The sequence below is a fragment of the Nicotiana tabacum genome, chromosome 21 (genome assembly GCF_000715075.1).
Source record: "Nicotiana tabacum cultivar K326 chromosome 21, ASM71507v2, whole genome shotgun sequence".
NCBI classification, from domain to species: domain Eukaryota; kingdom Viridiplantae; phylum Streptophyta; class Magnoliopsida; order Solanales; family Solanaceae; genus Nicotiana; species Nicotiana tabacum.
The window spans coordinates 6062432-6074517 of NC_134100.1; positions in this window are offsets into that span (position 1 = coordinate 6062432).

The window sequence follows — 12086 nt, forward strand, 5'->3', positions numbered from 1 at the left end:
ACCAGCACAAATCTCCATCCTAGCTCTTCTACAGAGCTCTGACGTACACAAAAATGCCTTGATGAAGATATTGAGCGAAGCTTATGTGCCCAGCAACATAACTGGGGGCGAAATGGAAAATATGGTAGGACAAATACTGGAAAGCCACAAAATCACCTTCCACGAAGATGAGCTGCCGCCGAAAGGACTGAGTCACAACATGGCCCTACACATCACCGTGCAATGCGAGGATTACTTCGTCACTAGAGTCTTGATCGATGGAGGCTCTGTCCTCAACATCTGTCCGTTGATAACTCTCAGAACATTGGGAAAGAGCCTGCACAAGATCAAAGATGAGGACATCAATGTCAAAGCCTTCGATGGGTCCCAAAGGTCTACTATCAGAGAGATCAGCCTATGCTTGCAAATGGGGCCAACCTGGTTCGACGTTGACTTTCAAGTGATAGATGTCCCAGCATCCTACAATTTTCTGTTGGGACGACCATGGATCCACACCGTTGGAGCTGTAGCATCGACCCTGCATCAGGCAGTGAAGTTCGAATGGAATCACTAAGAGGTGATTATTCATGGCGATGGTAGCAACCATATATATAGTCGTCAGACCATCCCGATGATTGGAGGCAGAAGGAGAATAGGTGGAGAAACATACCACCACATTGAAAGAGTCAACGCTGTAGACATATATAAATGGTGGGATAACAAGATTGAAAGTATCCTAAATTGGTGTGGATACGAACCTGGAAAGGGACTCGATAAAAACCTTCAGGGAATCGCCAAACCCATCAAGCTGAAGAAACATGGCACTACATTTGGTTTGGGGTATGAGTACACTTGGGAGGAGTTCAATCACTGGTCGCCACCATGGCGCGGTCCCTAATAACCACTGGAGCATCCGATACCTCACCTGGAGCAGACTTTCCAGCAGGCAGATACTATATATGGGTCGGAGGAAGACGAATCATTGGCAGCCGTGAAAAATCTATTCCTGGAGGATGATGATATGGACTGTTGTGTTATTTTCGAGGAGGAAGGGGAGGAAGGCCCTTCTATACAAGTTGTGAACCGAGGAGATCACCTCAGCAATTAGTCAATCAGAACTACCAGGGCCCGAAAAGCTTCAGGATAGCAAGGCTAAACAAAAGCACCATGCATCACATTTTACTTTTTACTAGCTGATTTTATTTCCGCATTGTCTTTAATTCTGAAAAGAGCTCTGATATTCAAAACAATTATGAATTCAATCGAAGTATTTCAGTTTATTATATATCTCGCTCTAATTATTTTTTTCTATCATTCACTTTATTTTACACAACATTGCTATTACTTGCCTTGACGATGAACCAACGATTGTGACTTGCAATGAGACAATGCAACGAATGGATACAGATTCAGAAGAGGATGATATACCAGAAGTGGTCGTCAAAGGGGTTGAGAATTTTGAAAATAGGCCTAAGTCTAACTTGGACGAAACTGAGGTCGTTAATCTGGGAGATTCAGAGAATGTCAAAGAAATGCGCATCAGTGTTCACCTGTCACCATCAGAAAAGAAAGAGTACACGGAATTCCTAAAGGAGTATGAAGACATATTCGCCTGGTCGTATGATGATATGATTGGTCTCAGTACATCTATTGTAGCTCACAAACTGCCAACAGATCCAACATGTCCGCCGGTAAAGCAGAAGCTCAGGAAATTCAAGCTCGACATGAGTTTGAAAATCAAAGGGGAGGTTACCAAGCAAGTCAAAGCCAAGGTTCTCAGGGTAGTAGATTATCCGACATCGTTAGCTAACATCGTACCAGTGCCAAAAAAGGATGGGAAAGTTAGAGTTTGTGTTGACTACCGGGATCTTAATCGGGCCAGTCCTAGAGACGACTTCCCCTTGCCTAACATACACATTCTTATCGACAACTGCGCCAAGAATGAGTTGCAGTATTTTGTTGATTGTTTTGCTGGGTATCATCAGATATGTATGGATGAGGAAGATGCAGAGAAAACGGCTTTTATCACGCCATGGGGAATGTACTGTTACAAAATGATGCCATTTGGTTTGAAGAACGCTGGTGCCACCTACATGAAAGCCATGACTACCATCTTTCATGACATGATACACATGGAGATCGAGGTATATGTGGATGACGTCATCATCAAATCCAAGAAAGCCAGGGATCACATGGAAGACCTAAGAAAGTTCTTAAACAAACTGAGGAGGTACAATCTGAAACTGAATCCCGCCAAGTGTGCATTCGGGGTTCCTGCTGGAAAATTATTGGGTTTCATCGTGAGTCGTCGAAGAATAGAATTGGATCCATCAAAGGTCAAAGATATCCAAGAATTGCCACCGCCAAAGAACAAGAAGGACCTGATGAGTTTCCTGGGAAGACTCAACTATATCAGCCGGTTCATAGCTCAATCCACGGTCATTTGTGAACCTATCTTCAAAATGTTGAAGAAGGACGCTGCCACCAAATGGACTGATAATTGTCAGAAATCTTTTGACAGAATTAAGGACTACCTGTCAACACCGCCGATTTTGGTTCCACCTGATCCAGGAAGACCCATATTGCTTTACCTTGCGGTATTGGATAGAGCATTCGGTTGTGTTCTGGGATAACATGATGAAACAGGGAGAAAGGAGCAAGCCATCTACTATCTCAATAAGAAGTTCACACCGTACGAGGCCTGGTATTCTCTTTTAGAACGCACTTGTTGTGCTCTGACTTGGGTCGCGCAGAAGTTGAGGCATTACTTCTGTGCTTACACTACTTATCTCATATCCAGAATGGACCCTCTAAAGTATATCTTCCAGAAGCCCATGCCCACTAGCAAGCTCGCTAAGTGGCAGATCCTGCTATGTGAATTCGACATTGTTTACGTGACCCAGAAAGCAATCAAAGGGCAAGCCTTGGCGGACCATCTCGCCAAGAATCCCGTGGACGGAGAATACGAGCCCCTAAAAACGTATTTTCCCGATGAAGAGGTATCTTTCATAGGAGAAGATATTGCAGAATCCTATGATAGTTGGAGGTTATTTTTCGACGGAGCTGCAAATTTCAAAGGAGTTGGCATAGGAGCAGTCTTAGTATCAAAAACCTTCCAGCACTAGAGTTGAGGAAAAGGTTCACAAAGATAGAGTTTCAGCACGTCCCTAGAGTCTAGAACAAGTTTGCTGATGCATTAGCTACCTTATCGTCCATGATCTAGCATCTAGATACAAATTTCGTTGATCCCATCCTAGTAAATATTCATGATCAGCCGGATTATTGCACCCACATTGAGGAAGAAGCAGATGTAAAACCATGGTTCCATGACATCAAGGAGTATTTGACAACAGGGGAATACCCAGAACTTGCCAACACTACTCAGAAGCGCACACTTCGTAGGTTATCCAGCAACTTCTTTCACAGCGGAGGAATCCTGTACAGGAGGACTCCCAATTGGGTTTACTAAGGTGTGTAAAAGCAAAGGAAGCATCCAGGCTATTGGACGAAGTGCATGCTGGGACCTGTGGGCCGCACATGAATGGTTTTGTCTTAGCAAAGAAGGTACTCCGAGCAGGGTATTTTTGGATGACTATGGAAATAGACTATATCCGGTATGTTCGCAAATGCCATCGCTGTCAGATACATGCAGATATGATAAAAGTGCCTCCAAATGAGCTTACTGCAACGAGCTCACCATGGCCATTCGCCGCCTAGGGAATGGATGTTATCGGACCTATCGAGCCTGCCTCATCAAATGGGCACAGGTTCATCTTAGTAGCAATCGATTATTTTACCAAATGGGTCGAAGAAACATCATACAAGGCGGTCACTAAGAAGGTTGTGGCAAATTTCGTCCACGACCGCATCGTTTGTCGGTTCGGAATTCCAGAATCAATCATCACTGATAACGGTTCCAATCTCAACATTGACTTGATGAAAGCAATGTGTGAAACTTTCAAGATCAAACACAAGAACTCTATAGCCTATAGGCCTCAGATGAATGGAGCTGTGGAAGCCGCCAACAAGAATATCAAGAAGATACTAAGGAAGATGGTCGAAAGGCACAAACAATGGCATGATAAATTATCATTTGCCTTTTTGGGATACCGTACCATAGTCTGCACATCGACCGGAGCAACTCCCTACATGCTGGTTTATGGTACAGAGGCGGTCATCCCCGCCGAGGTAGAAATTTCTTCCTTAAGGATCATACAAGAAGTAGAGCTGGACGATGCAGAATAGGTAAAAGGTCGCTATGAGAAGTTAGCCTTATAGATGGAAAAAGGATGAATGCGATTTGCCACGGTCAGTTGTATCAGAACAGAATGTCCAAAGCCTTCAACAAAAGGGTTAAGCCAAGGAAGTTTACACTGGGGCAACTGGTGTTGAAGAAAATATTCCCACATCAAGATGAAACCAAGGGGAAGTTCTCTCCCAATTGGCAGGGTCCATACATGGTTTACCGGGTTCTAACTGGAGGAGCCCTTATTCTTGCAGAGATGGATGGAGAAGTGTGGCCGAAGCCAATCAATTCAGATGCAGTGAAACGATATTATGTGTAACCACTTATGATTCCCTTAATGATGTAATTTGAACTACACTTGACCTGATGCCCGTTTAAGAAGGGATACGTAGGAAGCCCTATGGGTTCGGTCATAATTTAATAAATAAAAAATTCCATTCACCCCCGCTATTGGAACTGGGGCAGAATTTTGAGGAGGACCCTCAAAATTCCGAAGTTAATTTCAGTCCATGCATCGCTAGAAGCGCCAACCTAGTAAACTGGGGTAGAATTTTGAGGAGGACCCTCAAAATTCCGAAGATGATTTTTTTTGTCATTCAGCACAACCGTCAGAAATGTCCGCTCAGCAAACTGGGGCAGAATTTTGAGGAGGACCCTCAAAATTCCAGAGCAAAAGAGGTTGCAATGTCTTGAACCACGTCGCAGTCGTTGGTTCATCTAAAGAAAACTATTTTTGATTATATATTTACTAAAGCATGCATAACTATTATCCTAATTGCTGTTGTTTAGCGATGCTACCCCAATGACACACAACGTCAAGAGCCCGGGGAAGACGAACTAACCTTCCCCTTACAGAACTCACGATTTTCTTTGGATGCAGGCTCTTGACTTGCAATATCGTCAGGTATATTTATGTACGCATACTTTCCCAAGAATGCAACTTCTCAGAATCATCACTTGCCCGCAATTGCTATCTGTACACAATCTCCCAAGTAGTCATATTGTCGTAATCGGCCATCAGCTAAGAGATCTTACTACTAATCATCCTTTTACATTCTTGCATTGCATAAGGCTACCTTTCTGCCTTCTAAGACTAAGCATTGTCTCCATCTGCATTTCTCTGCATTGCATAAGGCTACCTTTCTGCCTTCCGAGACTAAGCATTGTCTCCATCTGCATTTCTCTGCATTGCATAAGGCTACCTTTCTACCTTCCGAGACTAAGCATTGTCTCCATCTGCATTTCTCTGCATTGCATAAGGCTACCTTTCTGCCTTCCGAGACTAAGCATTGTCTCTATCCTGCATTTCTCTGCATTGCATAAGGCTACCTTTCTGCCTTCCGAGACTAAGCATTGTCTCCATCCTGCATTTTTATGCATTGCATAAGGCTACCTTTCTGCCTTCCGAGACTAAGAATTGTCTCCATCTGCATTTCTCTACATTGCATAAGGCTACCTTTCTGCCTTTCGAGACTAAGCCCTATCTCCATCTGCATTTTGCATAAGGCTACCTTTCTGCCTTTCGAGACTAAGCTCTGTCTCCATCTGCATTTTTTTGCATTGCATAAGGCTACTTTTCTGCCTTTCGAGGTTAAGCTCTACCTCCATCATCATCTGCATAAGGCTACCTTTCTGCCTTCCGAGACTAAGCTCTGTCTCCATCTGCGTTTCCCTGCATTGCATAAGGCTACCTTTTTACCTTTCGAGACTAAGCTCTGTCTCCATCCTGCATGGCTGAAATATCGCCAATTTATTTTCTTGCATGGCTGAAATATCACCACTTTATTATTCTTGCATGGCTGAAATATCGCCACCTTTTATTTACGTCTTGCATCGGCTGAAAGATCGCCACCTGCTGCATTTCATGGGCTGAAAGATCACCAAATTGTCCAAGGGCACCATTGTTCGGATGTACCATTTTCATAGCCCGAGAACGCCATGCCATGGCCTGAGGACCCAATTTTATCTTTTGCACATCATTATTCAAAGGCATCATGGTTCAGAGGCACCATTCTCATAGCCCGAGAACATCATTTCATAGCCTGTGAATCCTTTACCATACGCCTCATGGCCCAGGACGTCATGGTTCGAGGACGTCATCCTAACCGTCCGAGGACAACATTTATGGTCCAATGGGAATTTGCAACACGTTTAAATTTATGCACAATATGTGCTCGTATTGCTTACTTGCAGGTGCACCGGCTGGCAACGACCGTCTCAGCAGGAGCGATCCCGCTCCGGTTCCCGCAGTCTATCAGTTTTTCAGAAAACCTCTCTCAATCTAAAACATCGCGTCCGTCTGTTTCAAATCTCCATCGGCATATTCCGTCGATGGATCCTGAACTACATATGGCCTGATTCCTGTAAGACCAGGGATATGTAGGCAGATCAAGAGCCAAAGCTCGTTCAGAATTCTTTGCAAATCGTTTATTTCGGTCAAAAATCTTTACCCGACAACTCTTCATCCTCCTCGGGTAAAGAGGGGCAGCTGTTGATACCCAATTTTTCCCTATGTATTTTTTATACTCAAAACACTTTCAAAATAGCATGTATATGCATATATAAGCATGCCCAAGAGTTTTGGTATTTTCCCCTAATTTTATAAGATTTTTAAAATCAATTTATTGTCTATTTTAGTAGTGCAAAACCCATAATTATTCCCAAAATCATCAATTTTGGTGAATAATTTATTTTATTCCCATATTTACACCAAAATATAGTTAATATAAATTTTGCATATTTTTACAAATTTATTTGGTATGTTAAAAGCTAAATTGCATATAATTGCAATTGTAGCCTACTTTATGATTAATAGCATTTTATAATTGTAAAATTGGTTCCAATATTTTTAAATTAATATTTATATATTGTTTGTTGGTTCGGTTCCTTTAATTTGCTTTCAAGATCATTTTACCATTTTTAAAAAAATAAAAAGGGAAACACTGGATATTTAAAATCTGGCCCATTTTTATTTCAATCATAGCCAAATTGATCCCCCCTAATTGACCTAATTCTGAAACCCAATTGGACCGGCCCAATTCCGATTTAACCCAACCCCTTTACCCATTTATCCGACCCGCCCGATTTTCTTTTAATCCCACCCGTTGATCTTTTAGATCAACGGCTCCCCTCATCCCCTTCCTTCTTTAATTCAAACGACCCCTTTACCCTACCTCATTCTCACTAACCGCTACCTCTGCAACCCTCCACTATCTCAAACTCTCTCGAGGGTTCTCAAACCCTAGCCTCCTCTTGCCTTGTTCCACCGTGTTTTCACCGGAATCCATGGCTTCTCAGGCCATGGACAACCTACATTCACCTCCTCCGGATCTTGCATGCCTGTTTCTCGAAGGTTCGAGGCCAGACCTCGAAGGTCTTCACTCAGACCTTCACCGATTCGAAGATTCCGGCCATCTCCGACTTTGCTCCGGTGGCTCTTGGTCTTCTAAGCCTGTTTCTGACCTCATCCGACTTAGATCGGACCCCTTTCTAAGCCTTTCTCATTCTAGGGTTCCTCCGAAACCCTAGCTATTCGAGGTTTTCTCTGATTGTTCTTTTAAATCTATGCTATATCTGTGCTTTACTGGAGTTTTAAAACGCTTTCCCCAATTTTTCTTTCAAAAATTACTTCTTTTCGATCTAGGGTTTCTGAAAAGCTTAAAAGATTTTTCTGACTCTTCCTTTTCTTTTCTTTGTATGTATGTGTCTATACTATGTTCATATGTTTTCTTTTCTACCACGCCTGTATTGTCCTTCTACTTTTCTTTTATACATGTTACTCATGTGCTCACATGATTATCCTTGTTATGTTTTCATTACTCTTCTACTATATGTGTTTACTGTTAAGTTCTTCGATTTTTGTTTGCTTTACTGGACTCTGTTTGTGTTCTTGCTAAATGTGTTTTATCTACTGCTTCTTAAGTTTGTATCACTTTTTCTTCTGAACTTGTTTAAGTTCTGAGTTTTTCTCAAAACGTGTTCTCCATGCTTTTGACTGTGTATCATGTCTGTTTGTTTCTCATAAGTCTTTGGAAAAGACTCCTGAGCCTCTATTGAATGGTTTGCCTTCTCATCTCTATTGTCTGACTCAACTCGAAACCCTAAGGTTCGGGGATTTCTTGGCATTTTGATCTTTTGTGTGCGAGTTAGGTTCCACTTCGGGACCCTGGACTCTCAGACTCATTGTGAGTTTGCGAACTAGACTTATACCTCTTCTTGCTTATGATTCTGAACCTTTCTTTGCTAAACTCTCTTCTAAATAATTTGACAAACCCCTCTAGTATTCACATATTTGTGTGCTTTATATATAAGAATTCTGCCTTCAAAGGTTTTTGATTGATTCTGAAATCCTCTAATGGGGTTTGATTGATTGTTACTGATTTTTCTTTAATTGAACCTCCTTTGCCTTTTCCTGACTTGGTTCATTCGAATTGAATTATAATTTTGATTTCCCTGGCTGTTTGATTTATTCCCTTTCCTTATTTTTTCCAAGTCGTGTACTATTGAATTCTTTCCTTTAATAACTTCTCTGTATTTACCTCTTTTGTGCTACTTTTAAAAGGTTTTAATCAAAACTACTTTTCTTAATTGGATTTTACCCATTGAAATCAGAATCCCTTAAGTAAAGGGAGATTGATTTCAATGTTATTTCCTTACCTTTTCTCACTTGTTTTTTGCACTATAAAAGGGGCACGACCCTTCTGCACTTTGATCATCCTTAACTTACAATTCAATACTTTTACAACACACTTCGAATTGCATACTCTTACACACACACTCTCAATTCAGCACTTTACACACATAATCTCACAACTCTCTTCTAAGATCTTCTGCCTATTTGTTGGTTTTACAAGACTGCTGCTTTTCTTTTCTTGTTTCCCTGAAACTGGTATGTCCTTTATTTATTTTTTTGCCTCACCCTTATGTGCTTCAGACTGTTGTTTACTCTACTGCCTATGTTCAGTAATTTGTGTTAAATATTTTTCTTCCTTGCTTCTATTTCTGTTATGAATCCTCTACCCTTATCCCTTTCTATGTGTTGAGTTAAGTTCTTGGCCTGACAGTATCCTAATTACTGTCCAGGCCTTAACTTGATCCATAATGGATCCTATCTCTCAATGCTTGACTAACAAGATGGTTAGGGGTGTGCCAGCATCCCAATTGCTGGGCATGATCACTAGCTTGCTCTGTCTCTCTTTGATTCCCTTCCCCCTTGTGCACTTACACCTATTCCTAGAATTTTAAGTTCTTCCCCTCTCTCTTGAGCCTTGCTTTGGGACCTTGAGTTCCCTCTAAACATGGACATATGAGAGATGGCATTTCCACACTGCACTATAATCTAAATCTGCAATATATTTGGGGTTTAAGCACTGCCTGGAGTTCCAGAAACTCCTTGGATCTCTGAAACACCCCAGATAAGAGAAGTCTTTGGAAATCTGGATTTCGGAAGTGGTTCAATTTCATATTGTTAGACACTAAGTCTGAATTAGGTTGCTCGGATGTAGCTGTGATTTCTGATGTACTTTTAATTTCTGTCTTATTTTTTATTGGCCTGTAATAATTTGTATAAACTCATGGGGATTTAGTGAAAAGAGAGGGAGTTACTTTATGCACAAAGGGTAGAGATCATGCCTATAGGATTTAATTTTTGGTCTATGCAACTCTACACGTAGAAAGCATGTCTATAGGGATTAACTTCTAAACTTTCTGCAACTACGCATATAGATACCATGCTCATAAGGGTTTATATTTTCTGCGCATAATGATACCATTAGGCAAACTGTAGGTTTAACAACAATGTTGCATATAGACACCATGTTTGTAAGACTCCTGTTTTTTTTTAAAAAAAGTGTTAAAATCAGTTGACATATAGAAAACATGCCTATAGGAATTTCGAATTTGAACTATCTCATTCTTGTGCAAGACAACACCAACCGTTTAATTAATAAATACTTTTGGTAAATCCGACAGTCTTCTGCGATTTTCTGAGCCTCGTAAGTTAACAAACATTTCCTAAACAAACTGCCATTTTTCTAAAACTCTCTTTTTCTGATACGTTCGTGAAATCTCTTTTACTAGTTGGCATACCTTTTGAAGTTCCTTTCATTTATTTTAAACCTCTTTAAAACAGAACACACTTTTCCGAAACTCATTTCATTCTGAAAAACTGATAACTCTTTATAATCAGTCTGCTTTTCGAAATCGTTAGTTCTGTCCAACACATAGCTAAAGTGGTTCAGTCTTTGACGACTGCATTCGAGTAAGCCTAATGCGGACTTCCTGTCTAAAAATATGAGTTAAACCAATCCGTTTATCACTTTAATTTTAAAGACCAAACCAGTACGTGCAAGACATGCTAAAATCCATGGCTTATGTGATTTAAGGAGGTTTACTTGAGCCGTATTTCCTTATTTGCTCTCCCCACTTTTGTATTGTGTGTTTTGATTGATGCCTTAGTATTTTGTCCTTTGAAGCTCTCCAAAGGCCCCAAATCCCTTCTCTTTTAGGATTAGTAGTCCTAAATACCTCCGGGACTGATAGGATTGGGACGGGTACTGGCATGCAATAAGTAACGAAACTCTCCGCGCTTTAATACCTTAACGGGGTGGGAAGAGTAGAATATGGATATGATGACCGGTGCGCTAATATCATGTGCGACCCCTCTTTCGAGGAGTGATTGCTGGATATTGCATTGAAGTGATCCATATTAATTATAAACCTAGGACCCCCCTCTCTTTATTTGATTTCATCTTTTCTTGTAAAATTATTCAAATCTCTTTTTTTAAATTTCTGCCCTCTCTATATACTTTCAAAAGTTTTCAACCTAATTGCAATGTTCTATGCGAGTCCTTATTTGAGCCTTGATTGTTTACTTGTAAAGTCACAATTGCAACATGGTCGGGACCACACTAGTGGATCTTGAGGGGTTCCTAACACCTTCCCCTCGAGATAATTTCTAGCCCTTACCCGAACTCTGGTTTTCCAACTCAAACTCTTCTAAAAAAAGTGTCCTAATGCATTATAATCATTAGGTGGCAACTCTTCAAATTCCAAAACCCAATTCTCGAAAGGGAATAGAGTTGTTCTTCCCAATGTCGTATACCCGATTTTTGACCCCACAGTTAGAGAAAAAGGGGGCGTCGACAGTATGCCGCCCGACAGGGATATTGACTTTTGCATTGATTTGGCTCCAGGCACTCAACCCATTTCTATCCCTCCGTATAGCATAGCCCCGCCTTACATGAAAGGGTTGAAGGAGTAGTTGCAAGACTTGCTTGAGAAGGGTTTCATTAGACCTAGTGTTTCGCCTTGGGGTGCGCCAGTGTTGTTTGTTAAGAAGAAGGATGGATCGATGAGAATATGTATTGATTACCGGTAGTTGAACAAGGTTACAATCAAGAATAAGTATCCATTGCCGAGGATTGATGATTTGTTTGATCAGCTTCAGGGTGCCAGGGTATTTTCGAAGATTGATTTGAGATCTGGCTACCATCAGCTGAGGATTAGGGCATCTGATATCCCTAAGACAGCTTTCCGCACTCGGTACGGGCATTATGAGTTTTTGGTGATGTCATCCGGGTTGACAAATGCCCCAGCAACTTTTATGGATTTGATGAACTGAGTGTTCAGCCCTTACTTGAATTCATTTGTGATAGTCTTCATTGATGATATTTTGATATATTCCCATGGCCGGGAGGAGCATGAGCAACATCTTAGAGTGGTTCTCCATACCTTGAGGGATAGTCAGTTATATGCTAAATTCTCAAAGTGTGAGTTTTGGTTGAGATCAGTTGCATTTCTGGGTCATATTGTATCAGCAAAGGGTATTCAGGTTGATCCGAAGAAGATTGAGGCAGTCAAG